We start from the raw sequence: 24,456 nt of genomic DNA, 5'->3' as shown, positions 1-24,456 counted from the left end.
GTGGGTGGGGGGCTGCACCCCCATGCCCCCCGCTAATTATATGTACCAACTCCAAGATTGCACTACAGTGAGGAAAGGGAACATTTTCTGATCTTCACTTTACCGTGATCTCACAAAAAATAAAAAACATCGAACAGCATTTCTGATGTTAAAGCTGTTCAATGTTCATCCTCTTCAATTTCATGATAGGAACCCGGAAGAGGCAGTGTGAAAGAATGAAGACCATAACGCTTTCAAATTCTGATACTATTATTAATAATACTGACAATGGCTTTCTTCATTCTTTGGACACTTTTATGATTTTTAATTATAGTGGATTAACTTATCTAACCTAAACATTTTAAATTGCTTAAAAAGGGATTTCAAATCATTTTTCATTTTACAAACACAGGGGGTGCTAGTTGATTTAAAATTATTGGGATGCTAGTTGTCTTGATTTCATGATTATCTTTAAAGATCAACCTAATAAAGCATGTCATTCCCCCTTAAAATGAAGAGTACCTCTATTTCCCTGTGTATTTGGCATAGCATCTTTTTGAGAAGATGTTTGAAAGGGATGTTAGAGATTACCTCAAAGCTAGATATAATAATTTAGATGAAGATGAAAAAGTTTTACTTAGAAACCCTTTTCCTTTAAGAATTCTGAAACCAGTCAAAGAAGAAGGTGTGATGGTCCTTACTCCAGACCAGTAACCAAGCAGGTGCAGACCTCAACACTGACAGAGGTGAGGGACAGCCACTAGGAACAAAAATGGATACACACAGTATTTCCAGATGCAGCTCTCTATATCAAGCACAATTTCCCTTAAGAGCCCACAGGGAGCATAATCCATACCTGGGGCTTGACTACCAGGTCCCAAACAAGCCTCTACACTGACCACTTTGGAGGTCTGTGTCCCTGTTCCAAGTAACTGACACACACACTTGGATATTTGATCTTCACACACACACACACACACACACACACACACACACACACACACACACACACACACACACACACACACACACTCCTGGAAAGGTTGGCATAGATTTACCAGCTGTGACCCCTCTGCCCAGACTACAAAAGTAATTACACTGCCACCAGTCAGCTACTCTAAGGATCTTACAAGGGTACCCAATTATACTGAGTAAAATTAATACCAATAAAAATGGTAGAGTTTGACCAATGCAGCATGGCTTTCAGGAGCAGCCACAGTGTCACTAAAATAAGCATAGCATAAGTACTCTTAAGATGTTAAACATATTCTTTAAAAGGCCAGTCACAATGAAAGGTATATAAATATGTTATAATAAAATAGAAACCATGAGAATATTGAATATATAGATACAATAAGCTCCAGAGTTTCAATCACAGGAGATATAAAAATAACAAAGTTGCATAGATTCACACAGATGCAGGAAAACAATATTTAACTAATTTCACTATATTTTCCTGACTGCCTAAAACATTATTGATCCCTGATTACTTACTAAATCAAGGCAAGATGAAGTGTTTTGAGTTGCTTACTACAGCAAGGTAAGATGAGGTGTGAGGTTATGTGAAATATCTGTGAGAGATCTTTCCTGTCAGGTTCAGAAAAACAAAGTGCTACTGCAAGAATTCTGGAATATTTCTCACTAATATCTAAAAAAATCCCTTCAGTGCTGGTTATAAAATGACACATCACATCTGTCCACCTGACTCTAGTACAGTACATACCCAGAGCTTTCCTATGATATATTACAGCATCTGAAAACTATAAAACAATTTCAGAAACCTACACTCTTGCAGGGTATCAATTAGTTTACCCCTAAGGACAATACAGTATGATTCCTAGTCCTGGTTTTCCCAGACATTTTGTCTCTGGCTGCAATCAGACCTGTAAGATAAAATCTTTATAGCCTAAACCAACCCATTTAATTTTCAACCTATTTTTCAAAATTAGCTGAGCTGAGACTAACATCTTTCCTTCCAGAATTCTCTGTTAAAACATATACATTTAATCAGTTATAATAATACTGTCTGACATGCATGCATATCTCTTTTCTGTCAAGCAAGACCCAATCTTGGTGCATTTTTTTAACACAAACAACTTTACAAATACATTTTTAACACAAGCATCTGTGCAAATCAATGCAATAGTCAAATGACATAAAATTCTTTACAAAACTCCTGCTAACTATGCTGGCATATGTCACACATGAACTGTCCTACTCTCCCTGGCACAGATGGCACTACCTCATATCATCTCAGAAGGCTTATGATAGTGGAAGCTATGGCTGATGCTGGATAGATGTTGAATATATTGCATGGTATAGGAAATTATTCCCAGTTCTTGGAATGCGAGATTAACATTATGTTTGGTTAGACTGACATTTTTTATTGATAGACCATCTTACAGATGGTCTGATGGATAAGCATTTATTTGATTTTTTTTAAAGCTGAACAACTGATCATCCATGCTACTTTTCGGAATTTCAAAACTTCACAAATCTGCAGATCCCCCAAAACTGATAATGGCCACAAATGGATCAAAGACACAGCCTCTGGCCATGTATACTGATTGAGAATTCAATCCATTTTTGCAATTTACCAAATATTTACTTAGAGATTTATGGAATTTTTTGAGATGTGTCACTGCTGAAATGTAAAATGATGATTTGACAATTTGATTTTTATTGCCATTGATATTATTGACCTTTATCAGTCATACCCCATCTATGATGATAATAATGTTTTTTTAGAAGTTATATTAACTTCTGATTTTTTTAATTATAAGTATTTAAGATTCTTCTTAGAATTTATGGATGTCATTCTTGCAAATATTGTTTTTGAAGGTGAGTTTTGCAAACAGACTCAAGGAGTGGCATTGGGGGAAGCTTACTCCTCACTATATGCTAATATGGTACTCTGGACATTGGAGGAAAAGTCAATTTTAAATCATCATTTTCTAACTGATGGTGTTTATATACTCAGTTTTTGGATGACTTTTGTATAATTTGGAAAGATACCACAGAAAATTTGAGTTTCTTAACTATATTCAAGAGACTGTATCTGTTTTTGAAATTTGCATACCATGTTTCTCAATATAAGATTTGTTGCTTAGATGTTAAGTTAACCAAAGATAAAGCCAATTAGATATTTAAGTCAGGTATTCATCACAAGGCTAATTGTCAGTTCCTATTAATATATCACCAATAGTCATCTCCTCCATCAGAAGGGAAATATAGTGAAAAGGACAGTCTGTCAGATTGACATGTATGTTATCAGATAATAATGAATTTTTGAGCAACTGCAATCTGCTTATTGATATGTTTTTAGAAAGTGGCTACCTCAGTGATTTGTTATTAAAAATTAAAAATTATATCATTGAAGGCTGGGGGACCAAGTATAGCCTTATATTACGAAAATAGATCTATGTTCCACTTCCTGACAGGTAATGAAATCAATTCTGAAATAGCTTTAACACTGAGATACTTAATTTTACTTAGAGAGCTTCCTACTGACAAAGCTTTAAGAATTCTGAAACCAGACAAGGAAGGAGGCTTGTGCTAATGGATTCTCTGTATTATACTAGGCAGATGTTGTATATATTGTATGGTAGAGGAAATTATTCTCAGGTCACAGAATGTGAAATTAACATTGCTTATTGCAATTCAATTATAGAACCAATCATGATACAAAGGGGGTATATTAAAGCATTGTGGACTTCTTGTCCCACTTTACTGATGTTTCTTATATTTTTATTTAGAATCCCTTTGTTAAATATAAATGAAGCATAACATTAAGGAGATATTGAAATGAACAGTGCTTATATTAATGCTAAAAGACCCATTAAAGGGACTTACATATGTGACTGATGTAACCAGTGTAAGTATATAACAAATGAGGATCAGGTTTACCTTGAGGGATGAAAACTATAAAAGCTCCACAACAGTTTAACTGTTTAAGTAAGGAAGTTATTTACACTCTTTGTTTTAAAGAGTGCCCCTCATTTTACATTGGGAAGACTGATATATATTTTGAGTAAAAGAGTTTATAACCACATCTATGGTATGGTCCACCAAATAGAAACTAATGCTGTTTATTACCATGTACAGGAGTGCAAATCCAGCACCTACCAGTTTTTTGAGTTTGCAAAAATGATTTATGAGACAAACCCTGGGAAACAAAAATAATTATAGGTACTTGATTTAGCAATTAAAACTAGAGACAGGGATTACCCAACAGTTAAATGAGACTTAGAGCAGAAAGGCTCTGATGTTCTTGCATAATAAAGTGCATGTAAACATATATACATATATACATACATACATACATACATATATATGGGGCCACTACAGATCATCAAAATGCTCAGTTGTTTACATCTGTTTAATTGAACACAATTGGTTGACATGCAGGTAGTCAATAGGTGTGTGAGTTCGACATTCCCCAGGTGGGGAATATTCCCTTTCCGCGAGGATTGCATGATCTTGCAGTTATAATTAGCAGGGGTGTAGGGGATTCATTGGGCCCCCCCTGCAAAAATATGTTTTTTTTTTGTTTGTTTTGGAAATTGTGTACATGCTTGATGTTTTGATGGTCGGAAATATTTTTTGAGGTTTAAGTTAGTAGACCCGTATATATATATATATATATATATATATATATATATATATATATATATATATATGTGTGTGTGTGTGTGTGTGTGTGTGTGTGTGTGTGTGTGTGTGTGTGTGTGTGTGTATACACACACACACACACACAGACACACATATGTGGGTCTTGAGATGACAACATCAAAGCTGCAGAACAACAAACGTTCACAAAAGTGAAACTTACTAGATTGAAACAAACACATTCAATACATTACAGGAGAAAGAGACGTCTGTCTGTCCCTTTAAACTACACTGTGATTTACAGCAACTTTTGAGGCAAACATGGAACACTTTCCGGATGACAATTGCTCTACTGAAATTATGAACACAGTGTTCTATTTAGCTTCACAACAACCTTTTTCTATATCTTTGCCCCCATGCACCCTGCAAATTATATATAGCAACTCCAAGATCACATTACAGTGGGGAAAACGGGGAATTTCCAGATCCTTGTACCACAATAAAAAATTTGTGTAACATCTGCAGCTGTTTTTTTGATTTCTTGAGTTTCAGGTATGTGAATGTTCATTGTTGTGTCATTTTGGTGCTGTTGTCTTGTTGTTTTCAGTTTCGGTCATATGTTAATTCGGTAAACTGATAGGGACCCATATATAAAATATTTTAGGAATAAGCAGTCATTATTTGGGAGTTTCTAGTAAATTTTGAGAACTTATATGGTATTTAAGAGTGATTGCCATGTGACTGTATTTTACATATATAAGTGTGGAGCATTTATATGGATGTATGCTTCAAAGATATCCTGTGATATTTAAGGAAGAAAGCACTTAACATTAAATTTCATCTGGTTTTAAGTCCCATGCTCTGGCTTACACAAATATTTTGTGATTGTAATTTTTAAATATGTATCCCACTTAATACATTTATTTATTTATTTATTTATTTATTTCAGTTTGATGATGGAGAAGTCCACTGGGCCTAAAAAGAGTCTATTTTCAGTGGAGGCCTGTGGAGAAAAGCTCAAGTAACAATGACAAACATATTAGCATATACATATACAAAGCAAAGAAGTCATACAGCTTTATGTAGCATTTTTTAGTACTTAGCAGCTGAGCATGTATTTCAAAGGAAAGATTAGCAGTTGTGGTTGTTCCCAAGACTTTTTATTGGATTGATTAATTTATGGGGTGTTATGAAAGGTAAACAGGTGAGTGAACTACAGCCTTTCCAAAATACAACATATTGCATGTCTTGTAACTAAAATGTATACCTATGTTGTATGACTAGTCAGCAGTCTGTCTCACATAAGGATTAAAGTGTTCAATGTTAGATTAATTTTGTTCAGTGAAACCAGTCTTACAGTCATCCACATGCTAATTTATCCAACATGTCTTAGAACTATGAAAGGAGGTAAGTGCAATTTTAAATAATGTAGGTCCGAGAACTTAGCCTCATGGAACTCCAAGATGGATAGGAATAGAGTCATATTTTTTGCTCTTTATGGTTATGCACTGGGTTCTATCAAGTTAACTATGACATAACCATTTTACTAAGAATATATTGACTTTAGCCTTGATAAGGCTTTGATAAATTCTTGTTAAGGAAGTGAAAAGCTTTCACTAACCAATGAAAATTGCTCCACATTAAAGACCTAGATAGTGGGCCTTAGTAATTTCATCATAAAAACTTAATTAAGTTGTCAACATAGATTTACCTTTTTACAAAACATGTTGATCTAAGTTCAAAACTGTGACATATTTGTTACTGTTCCCCAGTATTTTACTAATGCATCTTTTGCAGCATTTGCCTGAATGGAAGTGAGACTAATAGATCTATAGTTGTTCACATCATATTTATTACCCTTTTTATGTACTGATGTTAAAGTAGATGTTTTCTATGACCTGGGAATAGTACCTGTTTGTAACAGCTTGTTAAATATTAGGTGTCATATTGTCAGTGTTTTTTAATCATTAGTAACTGTATGGACAATACTGAATCAAGGCCCATAGAACCTGAATTCTTTATTTTACTAAAATATATAATCAGGCAAAATGAGCTGTCAGGAATTACAATAGTAGATGACAACCTGTCAAAGCTAGATCAAGATGTGTAAAGTGTTGTATAGTGTTGGTTGAACAGGTGAACTATTGTCAAAGGATAGTATATTATATTGTCTTCATATTTTATACAGTTTATTGTCTAATAGCAATTGCTGATACTTTTAATATACTTATAAAATAGTTTATTATTAGTAGTATCCACAGCAAGTTTGTTTTAGAAAAACTTATTTTCTCAATTCCAAATGTTTTCCCTTAAGTGATCTACTGAAGAAATTAAAAATCCTCTTGTTTGCTATAGCTGAGTGTTTCTTGAAAACCTTATGTTTATTTTTATTTTTCTTATACAGTCTGCAGAGACCCAAATTCCACCTGGGGAAATATATTTTATGTGAATTATGCTTTTAAGTAAATGTGTATTCAAGGCTGTAAAGAAATAAATCATGCAAAGTGTCGCAACAAAATTTTTCTTTGTGATTCAATTAATATCAGTGCCAATATGTTAAGTGTATTGATTCCATTAAAGACTTACAATTCACTCCTTCATAGAACTCTTAATGCAGGAGTCTATATTTTAACTGAAACTTCAAAGAGTCATGATTTGAAAGTCCAAGGCTTGCCCTGATTATTAAGTTCTCAATAATGCCAGGGTTGTCTTTCAGAAACAGATCAAGAACATTAGTCACTCTGGTACCCTAAGTGATAAGTTTAGTCACTCTTCATTATACTATGATATTTTTCAAATTATTTTTCAAAAAGTATTTTTTGTAGAAAGATTTACCCAAGAAATATCTGCAAAATTGAAGTTGCCCATTAGTATAATAGGTTCATAGGTTCATACTAGGCTATCTGCCCTGGGGCATTTATAAGCCTAGCCAGAGTGTGTTTGGCTTTTGCCACCCATTTTAAATTAATTTTGCTATGCCCTTTTTCGAGGTTAGTATACTGTGCCTCTGTCTAAGTGACACAGAAGTGATACCCGGGGTAAACCTACGATCCCCCATCCACTCATCAAGATTCCTCTTGAAGAGAGTCAATGAGGGACTCTGCCTAACCTGGACTGGGATTTTATTCCAGAGTGAAGGGAGCCTCTGGGTTATGAATCTGTCCCTCCAGCATGTCCTATTTATTTCAGTGCTGAGGTTCAAGTCTCTCGAGCGCATAGGTCGATGGGATTTGGATTTTCTGAGGTGCAGCATGCTCATTAATTCTGGGTTGGACATGGCTTTATACGTCAGGCACAGATCGCCTCTGAGCAGGCGGTATGCCACTAAGTAGAGTTGGAGTTTCTTTAACCAGGCAGCATATGGCATCTGTTTGAGCCCTTTGATCCTCTTGGTGAGGTACTTTTGGGGTCTTTCCAGTTGCTGCAGGTGTCTGGTAAGGTACATCCCAAAAGGGGCATTGTACTCAATTATGGGCCTGATGAGGGATGAGTAAAGAGGCACGATGACCTCCCCTGATCTAGATGTGAATCCCTTCATGATTAGGTGGGCTATATAAAATGTTTTTCTAACCACTTTGGCCACGTGGTTGTCAAATGAGAGATTGCTATCAACTTGGGTCCCCAGGTCCCTAATGACTTCTTCTGTACTTAATGGATTACCACCTATGTGGTAATTTGTGGGCACTTTGTTTTTGCCAAAGGGGATGACTATACACTTTTTGGCGTTTAGCTTGAGGCCATGGCTCTGGCACCAGTTGTCTGTTTCTATGAGGCCCTTTTGGAGGATGCTTGTGTCGGCTGGAGAGTCGATTATAGTGCCCAGTTTGCAGTCATCTGCGAACTTGGTCAGCCACAGTCCTTCCGTGTTGGCCTGTACCTCCGAGAAATATATACCGAACAGGAGAGGTCCCAGGACTGAGCCTTGTGGGGCACCACTTGTAACTGGTTTGGAGTCTGACATGGCTCCAGCAATTAAATCCATGTGGATTCTGTCCTTTAGCCAGTTTGCAACCCATCTAGTGACATAGGGGTTTATATTTAAGCTGGTGAGCTTATCTATAATGCCCGAGTGGGGTATTGTATCGAAGGCTTTTGCAAGGTCCAGGTAGGCTGTGTGGACCACCTTCCCCTCGTCAATGGCCTTGGTTACTGTTTCAAAGAAATCGACCAGGTTTAAGAGGCAGGATCTGCCCTTAACAAAGCCAAACTGGGTAGGATCCAGTGTCTGTAGGTCCCCAATATCTTTTTTTATGAGGTCCATGATGATCCTTTCCATAGCTTTGTAGACCAAGCTGGTCAGGCTTATGGGGTCATAGTTTCCAGGATCCGTTGAGGCACCACCTTTGTGGAGAGGGACCACTGTTGCTGTACACCACTCTTTGGGTACATATCCTGTGGTAAGGCTGAGATTGAACAGTAGTTTTATGTTTGGGTTTAGCTCTTCTTGGAGTTCATGTAGGACGCAGCCCGGGACACCGTCTGGTCCCATTGATGCTGTGTTTTTTGCTTTGGAGAGGGCGGCTCTTACCTGAGCATCTGAGGTGTCAGGGGGGCAGCACTCTGCTGGGATAGATATTTGCCCTTTTGGTGGGGTGGGGGAGAAGTTTGCGCTGAACCTGTCAGTTAGGATGTTGGCAATGTCTGTGGGTTTGGTGTATTTTTTGTCATTTTGGACTAATTCTGAGCATATCTGGGAATTCCCACCCAGGTTCCTAACATAACTAAAGAAAGCCTTGTGATTATCCTTAGTGTCCTGTGCAATTTTTCTCGAAGCTGGCCTTAGACGATTTTATGAGTGCCTGTAGTTTTTGCTAACACTGATCAGAGATGCCTTCCCTTTTGGGATTTTGCTCTATCATGTAATAGCTTCCTCCTTCTATTGTATAGTTTGTTTATGGCTGGGGTCCACCAGACAGGACGTCTGCCTTTGGAGGATTGGGTCTTGGTTTTATTTGGGATTGCATGATCCATGCATTCCTGAAGGTGTTCATAGAATGCGTTTATAAAGGATTCTGCAGTCTGGGCCGTATTTTCCACAGGCCCGGGGGCTTTGAAGGATTCCACCTCGGTTTTGAGGAGTGTGAAATTTGCTTTAGAGAAGGTTTTCACTGTGGTTTTCTGGGCAGAGGGTGGGGTTGGGATGTGAATATCCAGTGAGATTAGTTTATGGTCTGATCTTACCAGTGAGGGATACACTTCTGGTCTGGAGCATAGAGTCCCCATGTTGGTGATGATCAGGTCCAGTATGTTTTCCCCTGTTGTGGGAGTGGTAACAAGTTGTTCCATAGCATTTGAGTTTATAAATTCGTGGAACCTTTGAGCTAGGGTGTTGGAGCTAGAGTAATGCTCCCAGTCTATGTTTGGGTAGTTGAAGTCGCCCAATATAATGGTGTTTGTAGAGACCTTCATATTTTCCAGTGTTCTCAGGAAGGCTGAGTGGGGTTCCTGGGTTTGGGAGGGTGGTCTGTAGCAGGCTCTAAACTGGAAGGCAGTTTTACCCACTGTTAGTTGCACATGGATAGTCTCTGATGCTTCGTGCTGTGCCACCAACCTGTAGGTGTGGGTATCTTTGACGAATATTGATACTCCCCCTCCTTTTCTGGTTCAGTCCAAGTTTTGGGGCCGAAAAGCATGGTATGAGGTATAATCTGGTAGTGCTGGGGTGCTCTTGGGAGCCTTGAACAAGGTTTCTGTAACTGCACAGATATCGATGTTCTCCATGCTAAGGAGAGTTTTGAGTGCATGCATCTTGAGGTTTATACTTCTGGCATTGAGTAGCATTACTCTTAGTTTCTTATCCCTTGTGATACCTATGGAGGTGGGTTTGTCTTTTGAGCCTTGCCTAAAAAAGGCACTATGGGGGTAGCAAGAGCCTTTGCCAATATCCGAAAGCCCAGGGGTGACAGGTGCAAGCCATCCCTAGCAAAGCAACGTGGCTTGTCGAGCATGTCATCCCAGGCTGACAGACACTGGATCCCCTTTGAATGACACCAATACTTTAGCCAATTGTTGAAACTGATCATTTTGGTCTTTATACTGTGGCATCATTCTTTGTGAGGGCAAGATGTTACTCAAGGTCAGGGTCATACCAGCCTGGGCTACATGATCAGAGAGCTCCTCTATGTCTCTTTTCATGTAGTCCAGGGAGGTACATCTCAGGTCATTCACACCAGCATGGACAATGATGGAGTCATACTTGTACTTGCTTTGGAGTGACCTGAGTGCTTGCGTTATGTGGTGGATCCTGGCACCCGACAGGCAACTTACAGTGACCTTCTCCTTGTTCAGTCTGGTGAGCAGGACGTCAGTGTGCTGGACAATAGAGTCCCCTATAACAAGTGTATTTGGTGTGTTGTTTGGCCTTAAGGGCTGTGACGGTGAGGCACACTGATTTTGTGAGATATGTGATTCATGGGTATTATTGAGGGGTGGCTATTGCTTGGATATCTGCTTAGGAGGTCTTTGCTGTTTAGGTAGATTTTTATTTAGAGCCTCGGAGTATGTTTTTGTGTGTTTATGTGTTGGGTATGCAGATGCAATAGGTCTGTGTGAGACTAGATTTGTGGTACGGGTGGTTACCTTTTCCTCCTGACTGACTGTACCAGTCTTGGGTGGAGAGAGCTCTGCCTCCAGTTTGACTGTGTAACTGCATCTCTCACATGTATTAGAGTTTGTTGGAAGAGGAGAGGGTTGTCTGTGTACATAAGGCAATTGTAACATTGCCTCAAAATTCCCAGATTCACCAGCTGGACTGGAGAGTAACCCTGAAACTGACCCTTGGACATACCAGATTAGTATAGGGAACTTTTTTTTACTGATCAGATTAGGGAAGGGAACTGATTTTTCACTAGATCAGGAAGGACCAATCGGGAGCCTAATACTTATGAGAAGTCAAGGTGGGTGTAGTGCTTTAGTTAGTTAGTGTTTCCTTATAAGAGCTGAGCAAGTGCAGGGCTTTAGAAAGAGAAGAGAGTGATTAATTTGAGAGTTTGAACAGTTCTAAGGGAAAACGTGAAGAGCAGACTTTGTGGAGCCTGGAATAGTTTAAACCTGTTTAGGCGGCACTGCCCGACGCTGCTCAGTGCGCAAAACCGCGCAAAAAGAGAGTTGTAGGGTTTTAAGAGAGAGGGATCAAGGAGTTTAGAATTGACCCAAAATGGCCAATAAAACTACAGCTTCTAGGCAGTAACCACTCCTCCAGGAACAGATAGGCTGTTCAGTGTTAACCACTGCCACTGGTGAACACAGAGACTTCCCTTTAGCCCAAGCAAGCACTGGCCTTCTAGAAACTTCCAAACAGTTCAGAACAGCAAATCTGTAACTGAACTTTCTTAACTTTCAGAAAGTGGGAAAAAAGCAAGATTTTTTTTTTCTTTTTTGTTGTAGTTTAAAGGTATATGTGTGTGTGTGTCTGTGTGTGTGTGTGTGTGTGTGTGTGTGTGTGTGTGTGTGTGTGTGTGTGTGTGTGTGTGTGTGTGTGTGAGTACGTATCATCATGGAACGTATAAACAATGACATTGGTAATCTCCAAACTCTGGACCCTACCAAGTTCGGGTTTGTAAAAGACAGATCATGTCTCCTAAACCTGATAGACTTCTTTGAAGCGGTCACCAAAGCCGTAGATGAGGGTAAGGTGGTTCACACAGCCTATCTAGATCTCGCCAAGGCTTTTGACACCATCCATTCTCTGGAATTATAGATAAACCTCACTAAACTAGGTATAAATCCCTATGTCACAAGATGGGTTGCCAAATGGCTCACTGACAGAACCCACCCTAAGAAAATAGCAGACTCTAAATCCAACTTCAGACCAGTGACGAGTGGAGTACCTCAGGGTTCAGTCCTAGGTCCTCTCCTATTTGGTTTCTACTTCTCTAAAGAACAGGCTAACACAGAAGGTCTTTGGCTAACAAAGTTCGCAGATGAGTGCAAACAAGGAGCCATAATCAAAACTCCTAATGATGTGGACATCCTACAAAAGGGCCTCACTGAGACAGATGCCTGGTGTCAAAGCCATGGCCTCAAGCTCAATGCCAAAAAGTGCATTGTCATCCCTTTTGGTAACAACTCTGTACCCATGAACTACCACATAGGTGGTACTCTACTTAACACCGAAAGGTGATAAGAGTCCTTGGGACACAGGTGGACAGTAGTCTCTCCTTTGATAATCACATTGTCACAGTAGTCAGGAAATCCTTCTATGTGGCACACCTCATCACAAAAGGCTTCTCATCCAGGAAAAAAGAGGTCATTGTTCCCCTCTTCTCATCACTCATTAGACCCATTATAGAGTACAACATCCCTTTTGGTATGTACCTCACAAGACATCTACAACAACTGGAAAGGCCACAGAAATACCTCACAAAGAGGATTACTGGCCTCAAACAAATGCCCTATGCAGACCTTCTCAAAAAACTCCAGCTTTACTCTTTCGCATATCGCCTACTCAAGAGGCGATTTTTGCCTAACATACAAAGCTATGTCAAACCCAGAGATGTTGGACATGCTCCACTTAAAGAAATCCCAATCCCTCCGAGCTAGACGCTTTAGGGACCTAAACCTTGTCACCACAATAAACAGAACATGCTGGAGGGATAGATTCCCTTCCCAGAGACTTCCCATACTCTGGAATAAACTACCTATCTATATCAAACAAAGCTCCTTATTAGCACTCTTCAAGAAAAATCTTGATGACTGGGTGGGAGATAGGAAATTCACCCAGGGGTTCACTTCTGTGGCTCTGCTTGACAGGGGCACAGGCAAATAATTTTCTTGGGTGGCAAAAGCCAGGGTACCGTTTGGCTAGGCTTATATAGGCCCTAGGGCCAATAGCCTAGTACCTACCTATGAACCTATGAGCCTATACATATATATATATATATATATATATATATATATATATATATATAAATATATATATATATATATATATATATATATATATATATATACACACACACACACACACACACACACACACACACACACACACACACACACACATTGGGTTTTGCTTGTAGTAACACATCAGAAAGAAGTATTCTGGCCATTGCTACATTTATAATACTGATCAAAAGATTAATACTGCACCCAAAAATGCCATGAAAAATATTAAATGGTGTCAATGAGTGCATATAAACTAAAGGAACTAGAACATGTCTGTCAAAGGCCATATTTCTGCACCTGTTAGATATTTCATTACAAAGATGTCTGATAATAGCAACATGATTTTCAGCTGCAAAATTTACCAGACTACAGCTCTAACCACAGAGCTTCCTTTGCAGCACACCACTGAATTTGATTCCACAGAGTCAGTCTCTTAAGTGGGACACATCTACATTATGTTACAATGAACACTTTTTTGTAATTAAATATATCAGATTTTTACTTCTGACATAACTGGAACTTAGTACACATATTCTCAGCATTCCATTTACCCAGCACATTGTGCAAAGGTCAAATAACCTATGGGACTGTGACACCAAAAGCCTTCTAAAACACTAGATTTACAAGCTGTGTATAACAGACCCATATGCCCATATCCTGAGGGCAGTTTACATTAACAAGTTTAAGAGATTATACTATAGATCTGTTTTGAGCTCCAGGAAGTTGCAGCATTACTGCAGCCACCCAGTAGAGGTGTCTTGTATGATAGAATGTTTTGAGATTTTAAGTATTTTTTTCTGTTTATTTGCTAGTTTTTTTTTCTAGCTGCTGCTAGCTGGAGCATTTTTTGGTGTTAAACTTGATTGTATTAGTAGCTATATTTAGAGCAACCAAAAGCAAAAAGCTGAATTTTGCTCTTTTTTTTAATTAATTAATTTTTTAACTTTTTTTTAAACTTGCATATTTTCTGTCCTGTTGTTGACTTGTGTGTGTGGGGTGTGGTACTTTACTGTTTGAACTTGACTTGACTTGTCTTGTGAACCTCTGCTAAAACAAAAAAAAAAAAACAAAAAATTTCCCTTTTTTCTGAGAGTTAAAAAGAGTTTTAAGTTCAGTTACAGGCTCCTGAACTTGAACTGTTTTTGAAAAGGTTTGAGAGGGGCTTTTTGAAGGAGGAAGGGGGGTCTCTGTGTGGTAGTGAGTGACGTGGAGCAACTGACGGCTTCCCCCCCTGCTCGAGGTGGTTACTGACTTGAAACTGTAGTTTTTATTTCCATCTATGTCCATAATTCCTTCATCTCTTCTTCTCCTCTCTTAAGTTGCCTCGTTGGGGCAGTTCCTTGTTTGCTGTTTTGCTGGGCTGGTAAACCCAAGAGGAAGGAAAAAAGAGAAGAAGGGAGAAGGAACTTTTGAGATTTTGAGTATTTTTTTTTCTCTTTTTTTTTCTGCAAAGCTTCTGGCATCCATTTTCTGGCATTTTTTTTCTGTTTAAGTAGCTGTATTGTTTAGTTTGCTGTATGTATTTACTGTTTTCTTAATTCCTGTTTGCATTTAAATTAAATGCTTTTTTTTTAAACTTTTTTCTTTTTTGCTTGACTTTATTTTCTTTGTTTTGGGTCATTTACTGCACTGTTATGACTTGATATATTACTTACCTAACTTACTTTTACCTGTAAAAACTAAAAAAAAAAAACAAAACAAAAAAAATTTTTCTTTTTAAAAAAAACAAAAAGTTCTTTGAGTTCTCAGTCTGAGGCTGCTGAGTTGGTTTCTGTTTGAAAGTTTCTGTGAAGCCTGTTGCTGTGTGAAGATTTGGGGTGATGTTGGAGTGACTGGAATTGTGCTGCAACAGGTGGTTTGGTCCCCGACCCCTAACTACTAGTTTGGACTTGGAGTTAGGGTTTATTTGTGAGTTCATTTCAGCTCGGAGGAGTGCTTTTTGGGTCGTAGGAGGTGGTTTGTTGGCCTATTTGGGTCATTTTTGGCCTGTTTTCAGTCCTGTCTTATCAAATCCAGCACACGATTTCATTTAGCCCCGAGATGAACGGTTGCGCTGATTACTTAAAATAATTTAGGCGGCAGCGCCGCGTTAAGTTTTAAACTATCCACTACAGAAAGTCCCGGCTTCTTTAAATTTTTAAACTAATACCTACCCTCTGACTCCACTACTACTGATCTAATCATCTATTCCTATAATTAAAAGATCATCTCTACTTGACTGAAGTAGACTATTCTCTTGTTCTTAACTACTTAAGACTGCTCCTACATTACTTATTACCTTGATACGGCACTCTCATAGATAGTACCCCAACCAAAAGGGCCCACCCCTCGGATACGCCCGGCCCCAGTTTTAACTTTTTTTTGGTTTTTTTGTCTAGCTTAGCAATCTTTAAGTGTAGTGTCTAGTTGCCTTGCTAGCTCTCTCTCCTGCTTGATATTGAGGCAATGTTACAATCTCCTCATGTACCTGGGCCACCTGTACATCCAAGCCCCTCTGCCTACAACAAAGAGACAACCCTACATCAGAAACACAAAACACAAATACATCAATCTGAGGGAAAGGAGCTACCTGGAACACTAGGATAGGAGGACACACATACCACCCAGACTCAGGACAACACTCTACAACCGCAACAACATACATAAACACCCACACATTTACTACCACAAAAACACACAACAAACACAGCAACGCAGCCAGAAACCAAAAATCACACCTCACCAAAACAACCACCACCACACACAAAGAACAACACAACAGTCACAAACCTTCCACCTGCAGACACCTCAAAACAGCAGACAGCCCAGTACAGTCACAGCCCTAGTCACAACACCTCATGCCGGCCACACTGTGACAGGGTGAGTCCACGCCTCCACCAGACTGAGCGCAGGAGACAACCACAGAGTAGCCATCGTCAGCAAGAACAAGCCGCAGGCTACAATCACCCACAAGCAGGCCAAAGTTCCAAATCATTGACACCACAGTTGGTGTAAGAGCTCAGTCATACGACCTCTGGACTAAGAGAAACCCGAGCTTGAGATTGAGGTGACCTGAGGCAAATGACCATGAAGGACTACCTGAAAGAGTAGCATGAGGAAATTCAGCCATTCACCAAAGGACAGAGAAGGTATGACCCTGACCTTGAGCAGTATCCATAAACACTGTGTCATTCAAAGGGGATCCAGTGTCTATCTGCCTGGGATCATATTGGCTTAAGCCACGCTGTGTCTGCAAGGGATGCTTGCACCTGTCACCCCTGATGACCTCTTTTGCAAAAGGCTCTGCCACCCCATAGTGCCTTTTTAGTCATCAATCGCCCCAAAACCTAAACACAAAAAAACCAAACTAAAAAAACCACCCCAATGTCAAAAAATGCCCAAGCTACCACACTCAAATGCTCTCTCTCAGAACACTCAAACTGTGGAATCTGTGCGAGAAACCTCGTTCAATCAAACTGTAAGAACTTAGGCCCCTATGAGCACCCCGCGCTCATCAGGTTCCACAACATGCAATTCCTGCTTCAACAATCACAAGGAACCTAAATCAGGGGGGCATCAATACCCATCAAGCAACCAGGACGGCTCAAATATCAGTATTCGGCGAGTACAAAGAGACCCATCCAGTGGCCTAACCATCCGATAGGCACAAGACATACCACAGCATGTTCTGCACCATAAGGGACCACCAATCTGCTCACATCCACTGGAATAAACACTAAATACCCAAACAAACACCCCTGGCACTAAATACCACCAAACCTCACCTCCTAATAAACACTACAAAAGCCCTAAACTAGGCTCAAAGTCCCTAGCCCAAGCCCATGGGAAATTCATAAATGGAACAAATCCAGGAACAACTTAAATAGATTCAAACAACTGAAGTAAGCCATCACATTCAGACACATCCAAACATACATTCATAAAATACTTGTTCATGGTACCTCAAGATCCACAAGAGGAGATAACACAATCTCACCAGGTCCTCCCACAGACACCAGATGGAAATAAAAAGAAATGCTCAAGGAACCCTCACTCCTGAGAAAAGACCACAAGACTAGTGTGGGGGAGGTCCTTTCTCCAACGAAACAAGCGTGAAAAGACCTGCCGCTGAAGAACTACATTACAAATGCCTTCTACCAGCACAGGAATGACTGCATGAACGGACAAAAGCCTAACAAAAGAGGACTCTTTTCTGCAGGCAGGCGAGCAATCCAGTCGACTCTCCAGCCAAAAAGGTAACTCTTCTCAAAAATAAAAGGAAGCCAAGACAAGAGCAAAAAACAAAACAAAAAGAAAAGCTTGAGACCCCTAAAAAAAACTAAGAAACAAACATCAGAGGAAACACCTAAAGCCAAACTAAGAGAAAATAAAAATAAGACAAAAAATCAACAAATAAGTAAGCTATTAAGAAGAAAAAGACAAAGGAAAGAACTTCTGATCAAAGCAAGAGCTAGTCTCAAATGATGAGATTAACTGATCCTCCTAAGACTCATATGTTATAAATTGGCTGACATACATGCAAAACTCCCCATCCCCCAAAGAGGTGAGATGTCCAAATACATTGCATTACTCCCCCAAAAACACACAGCCAACAAGACAGCTGATCCAAAAAAAATCATTGGTGGCCCCCATCCTCTGGATCTAATGGTACCCCTGCAGCCGGCTCAATGATGAGAATGCAAGCCTACTCTCGGAGCTATGTTTATGTTTAAGATGACAGCTCACAAGGTGGGTACGTATTAATCATCTGGGTACCTGCAACTGTGGTACCATTTCCACTGCCGTAACCCACCGACCCCTGAAATTACCGCCCATTAGCTGACAACATTATTAAAAAAAGACATTAGACAAAGCCTTCGGATGCCTATCATGCCCTAAGCCACCGGAATTCACACCTACCCTCACCAAGCTTGACATTTTGGCACAGGGATCTTTTGAAACTTGGTCTTGGAATTCATTCAAAAAAGGTCACCAATTGGATTGATGAGGGAAAGGCATCGTGCAAGACTTCTCGATGGCTAAGGCCTTCATTGAAATACTCCCATTCAGTATCAAAACCTACTCATCAACTAGAATGTGAGGGAAAGGTAATCCAGAAAAACTCATAAGCTTAAACCTACACACTAACATGGGTCAGAGCTGGCCTGCTGCATGAAGCCACAGGGTCACAAGCTCACCCCATGTGTGGCTTCCTTCAGAATCTGGGCTTTGTTTCCCAAGTACTACCTTCCAAGCACCACCTGACAGTTTCTTGTTGCAATCTAAGTGTCAGTCCAAAGCCTACACAACTGGGTAGTAGGGAAAAACAAATTGCACAGAGATATCCAGAAGGGCAAAGCATAAACGGATAACGCCACAGCCAGAAAGTTGATGCCAAAAAAATGATAGTCATATCTAGTCGAAAACCAAGGACCTAAAAGTTACCAAATAGGTGGCAATCCACTGAGCACAGGAAGACAGGGACCTGGGGACCCAGGTTGATAGTAGTCTGTCATGCAACTGACACCCATGACTACCAAACAGGAGGAAGATCCCAGCACACCTTATCTTATTTGTCATATTCTCCCAAAGGAAGGGAGGTCATAGCTCCCTTCTACATACTCATCAGACCAATGATTGAGTTCAGAGGCCCCATTCGGAACCAATAGTTAGGAAGGATGCAGCATCTTCAGCTACAATGATGAGCTGGAAATGCCCAAAAAGGTCCAAAAAACCAATCCTTGGCTGCAGCATTCCTCAAGAACTCAAGCTCTATTCACCAACTGGAGCTGCTCAGAGGTGACCTTGTCTGCACAGAGGCCACCTATACCAAACCCAGTCATTCATATATTTCACCCTCGCTGCTCACTAAATTCTAGATCCACAAAGGACTGGGGCGACTCAAACCTTGACGACAAACACATGCTTCAATCTGAGGGACTAGATCATAACCCAAAAAAAAGATGGAACCTTAAAACAAAGACCTATTGATTAGAGGCAGAGCACTATTCATCATTGTCTAAGAGAAAATGACCACCACAAAACCCCGAAGAGGTAGACACAGAAGGATGGATTCATGTGCAGTGCAACAGAAATCTTGACCAATGGATCCATTTACAAAGTGATTCCACATTTCTATGCAAGGTGCAAATCATTTGGAATCTGAAATGAGAAGCATCATTCTTTATATGCCAAGATATTTGCACTTGAATCATTTGAAGTATGAAATATGTACACGAGTATGAGATTCTTAGTTTTATTGTGAGTCTGCATGTGAGTATGTGTCTGTGTGTATGTGTAGAAATGTACATATCCTTGTATTTGATGGGAACTGCTGTCACTGTGTATAGCTATTTCAATAATTAATGCTGTTATTATGATCTTTGTTCCTGCAATATCTGGTTTCATTGCTTCTACTTGCTAAATTGTTGATATTAGATGATTCAATATGAGCAACCTGTTTTTGTTTACGTCTAGTTTAATTTCCATACCTGCTCCTTTCTGAAATGCTTCTGCTACTATGAGCAAACATGTCATCTTCTTTATTGTTTAGAACAGTCACTAAGTTTGGATTTGATGATGTCAGCAAATATGCATGCAGTTTTGTGACTGCAGACCTATACAGATAATTCATTTCAAGGAGGCCTATACTGCCTTCAGATCAAGGCGTCTCAAATCTTGCGAAGCACTAGTTTGATATACCATTTGATAATCATAAAGCAGCTGCCTTCTTTTCCTGTCCAACTGTTCTATCACTTTTTTTTTTTTCAAAACAGGTTTATTGTTTTAACATATAAGAGAAATATCATAACAATTTTATACAAGTAATTAAAAATAGGTATTATTATAATATTCAACAAAACAACTAAAGTATTTACAAAGACATCCACTACAATCAGATCAATTAATTAAACTAAAATACCGTGCTATTGAAATTAGAATTTTTTTAACAAATTTTGTAAATTATCCCATACAATATAATATGATGTTTTTCTAGTTGTTCTCATTCTAATTGTGCTTATTTCCATATGGCACATTATATTCATAACATTTTTAAATTCATTGAACGAAGGAGGTGTATCTGAAATCCAATTTCTAGTTATTATTTTCCTGGCCACTGCTAGGATAGACCATAACAAGGGAAGCTTAATCTTTTAACACATTGAGGTACAGGTGTGTTGAATAATATAAGAGACTTAGAAATAATGAAATTATCTGTAAAAAGAGCCTGCAAAAATTCATTAATTGACTTCCAGTATTCTTTCAACTTCATACAGTCATAAAACATATGAGCCCAGTCAGCATTAATTTCTACATTACATCTCTTACATAGATTATCTTTATTATTTATTTTATTCATCATCAAAGGTGTATAAAAAGATCTATGTAAAATTTCCATGTATAAAGTCTCCAGACAATGGAAGATGTAGTTCTATAAGCAGATTCCAATATATATTGTTTATCTTGTTGAGTTGGTGGGTCCCCATTAATAGAGGTGAAATAATTCCAGTATGAATCTACACTGTAAAAAGTTTCTTGTCTGATAATTTTATGTTTATATGAAAGTTTACCTTTATCAGAAACTTTATGCTGTAAATTTAATATCAAGTAATCAATCAGTTTTGGAATAGATTCTTTAACTGTTATAGACATTAGATCTATTCTATCAATGAGATGTTGTCTAAAGATCTGAACCTCTAACCAGCAAGTTTCTCTTAGATCAAATTCTTGTTTTAAGAAATCTAGATTTTTAACTTTATTATCAGATATCAGCTGATACCAGTACTTTAGATCATTATCTATAGCTAAATGAGCTCCTTCAGAAGTAGATGACATAAGCATACCCTGAGTATACATTATAGGGAATACAATAAAATTCCATTCCCTATACTTAGGGTGCATGAATATAAAGTTACGATAACTAATAATAATATTTAATGGGTAACAAACCATATGTTTAGGTGTAATAGGTGAAGTACAAAATTCCTTTAGCAACCACAACATGGAGTTATTTACAATCATATTTTTATGTGTTAAGGAGATTTTCATGAAGTGCATACTAATTAGCTCCCAATAATCTTTCCATTTTGATATATGACTGATCTATTAATAAAGTAATAACTTTTATAATAGAAGAGATAATATATAAATTAAAGTCTGGAAAAGAAATACCCCCTTGAGACTAGCTATTAGTATGTTTCTTTAATGCAATCCTAGGTCTATTAGGTGCCCATAAGAAATTTAACATTACTGTATTCAGTTTCTTGATAATTATTTTTGTAGGTGAAAGTATTATTGATTGTATTAAGTATAAAATCTTGGGGAATATTATCATTTTAATAATTGTAAGTCTCTCCTCCATAGTAAAAAACATATTATTCCAGGTATTAAAAAGATTTTGTATATTAAGAAAACAGGTATTATAGTTATTATATATAATAGATTTAATATCTTTAGATAGTATTATACCTAAATAAGTTATCTGACCTGAATTGGGTACATATTTAGTAAACTCACTAATGAGAATATTTTTTCGTGTATATATAGGTAGTATTTTAGTTTTTTCTTCATTGAATATTAAACCAGAAATACTTTTAAAATTCATCATTTTATCAAATAAAGACTGCATAGAAGAATTAGATCCTGCTGATGTATTTAGAACATCATCTGCAAAAAGTTGAATTTTGATGTTGTATTTTTGCCTATTTCAAAACCCTCTATGTCAGTACTGTTTCTAATCAAATTAGCCCAAGGCTCCATTACTAAAGTGAATAATAGTGGAGAAAGTGGACATCCTTGCTTTGTACCTTTAAGAATGGGTATTTTTTGTGAAACATATGTTCCTACCTTAATATAAGCCAGCGTTCCTTTGTATAAATGCTCAATTAAATTTACAAATGCATCAGAGAAGTTTGTGCATTTCAGTAAGGTAAACAGATAGTCCCAACTTACTGAATCAAATGCTGAACCTATATCAAGACTAATAAGTGTTAAATCTTTCTTTTTCCTATTTGCAAAATCAATTAATGTTAAAGTTCTTCTTATATTATCAAAAGTATTTCTATTTACAATGAAGCCTGTCTGATCTATATCTATAATGCCGGGGATGATTGTCTTCAATCTATCAGCAAAAATACTCATAAACATTTTATAATCAACATTAAGTAATGAGATGGGTCGATATGAAGAACATCTAGTTGGATCTTTATTAGGTTTTAAAATTGGTGAAATAAATGTATATTGCCAAGATGGGGGTTATTAACTCAGTTTGGGCCAAAATAAAACCTTATGTATTAATGAATATGTAGTTTTAGAAAGGATTTTATATATCTCTGGTATAATACCATCATTACCCGGTGCTTTGTTTGATTTAAGCTTATTTATTTGTGTAATAACTTCTGTATATGAAAAACTTTTGTCCAATAGTTTAATCTGTTGTTTATTAAGCTTTTTATTCATGTTTGTGGTTATAAACTCCTTTATTTTATCTTTAGGTTCCATGTTAATGTTGTTATGGTTAATCTTGTGAAAATGATTTCTAAATTCATCCAGTATTTCTGGTATACTAGAAACATTCTTCTTTTTCCTTAGAGAAAAGATTTCTTTGATATGGTTTTGTTTATTCAATCTTTTTGTTTTAATTTTAAGTCTATGTAAGTATTTGGGGCTTATTGAATAAGACAAAAACTTGTATTTCTCTAAAGTTATTTTAACTTTATGAGTTAAAATTTCTTTGTATTTCTCATTTAGTTTGTTTATTTCTTCAATAACTTTCTTGTCCATAATATTTTCTTTATTATTATGTTTATAAGAGTCTAATTTACTTTGAATATCTAACAATTCCTTATCCCAAGATTTCCTTTTATTATTATACCATCTGATACTTTGTCCATATAGATATGATTTTAAGGCATCCCAAACATAGACAATGGAGACTTCAGGAGTATTATTTATGTCTAGAAAATGTTGTACTTCTGAAAGTATATATTCTTTATAGTCTTTTAGCTGAGTTACGTATGCTGGTATCCTTTTGATCTGAACATTATGAGTATTTTTTATCATGAATTCAAAAACAATTGAGTTATGATCAGATATAGGACATGAAATGATTTTGGAATTAATTAAATCTGTTACCATCTGGTTAGAAATAAAGACCCTATCTATTTTTGAATAAGTTTTGTATCTGTTAGAAAAAAAGGTGTATGGTAATGATTTTGAATCTATCTGATTATTAATATCATTCAAATGATAAGAATTAGCAAAATCATTTAAATGTTTTGCATTAGATGTAATTCTTCTTTTCCTTATAGTGGTAGTATCACTTTCATGTAGTATACAATTAAAATCACCAGCTAAAATAATATCCCCTATAGAGAATGATATGATCTTATCAATATGATGTTTCACTGTATTAATACCAATTCCAGGTATCCAATATACATTAATTAAAGTGTAAGTCTTCCCATTAATTTGTATTGTAACCATACAAAACATTCCTTTGTCATCCTGGAAAGAATTAATGGTTTTAGGAATGGGCATACTTTTATTCCATAAAATAGCCACTCCTCTTTTTTTCTGAGTTTGCTCTGAACTAACCAATACTGTATACTTATTAGTGGCTAGTTTATTAATATCTTTTTTCAAGAGATGGGTTTCTTGCAGGAAGACTAGATTGGCCTTGTGTAAATTAATGTATCTTATTAGGCTTGCCCTTTTACACGGATTATTCAATCCATTAATGTTTAAAGAAATTCCTTTTAAAGATGTCATTTGGTATTTTTAAAACTCAAGAATCTTATGATTGAAATAACAAATAACAAGATAAATAATGTTACATCTCCTCTTTTAGGTGTACCTTTAAATATAGCTGTATTTATTAAATCTCTTATGGGATTTTGTATAGGATTCAATTTTGTTTGTAGTGACAATGAGTGTACAAAATATATTGTGGATGTCAAAACTATATACATATAACAATGAAAAAGTGAAAATAATGTAAGGATT

The sequence above is a fragment of the Protopterus annectens genome, chromosome 2.part2 (genome assembly GCF_019279795.1).
Source record: "Protopterus annectens isolate FY-2018-M chromosome 2.part2, PAN1.0, whole genome shotgun sequence".
NCBI lineage: Eukaryota > Metazoa > Chordata > Ceratodontiformes > Protopteridae > Protopterus > Protopterus annectens.
This window is presented reverse-complemented; position numbering follows the sequence as displayed.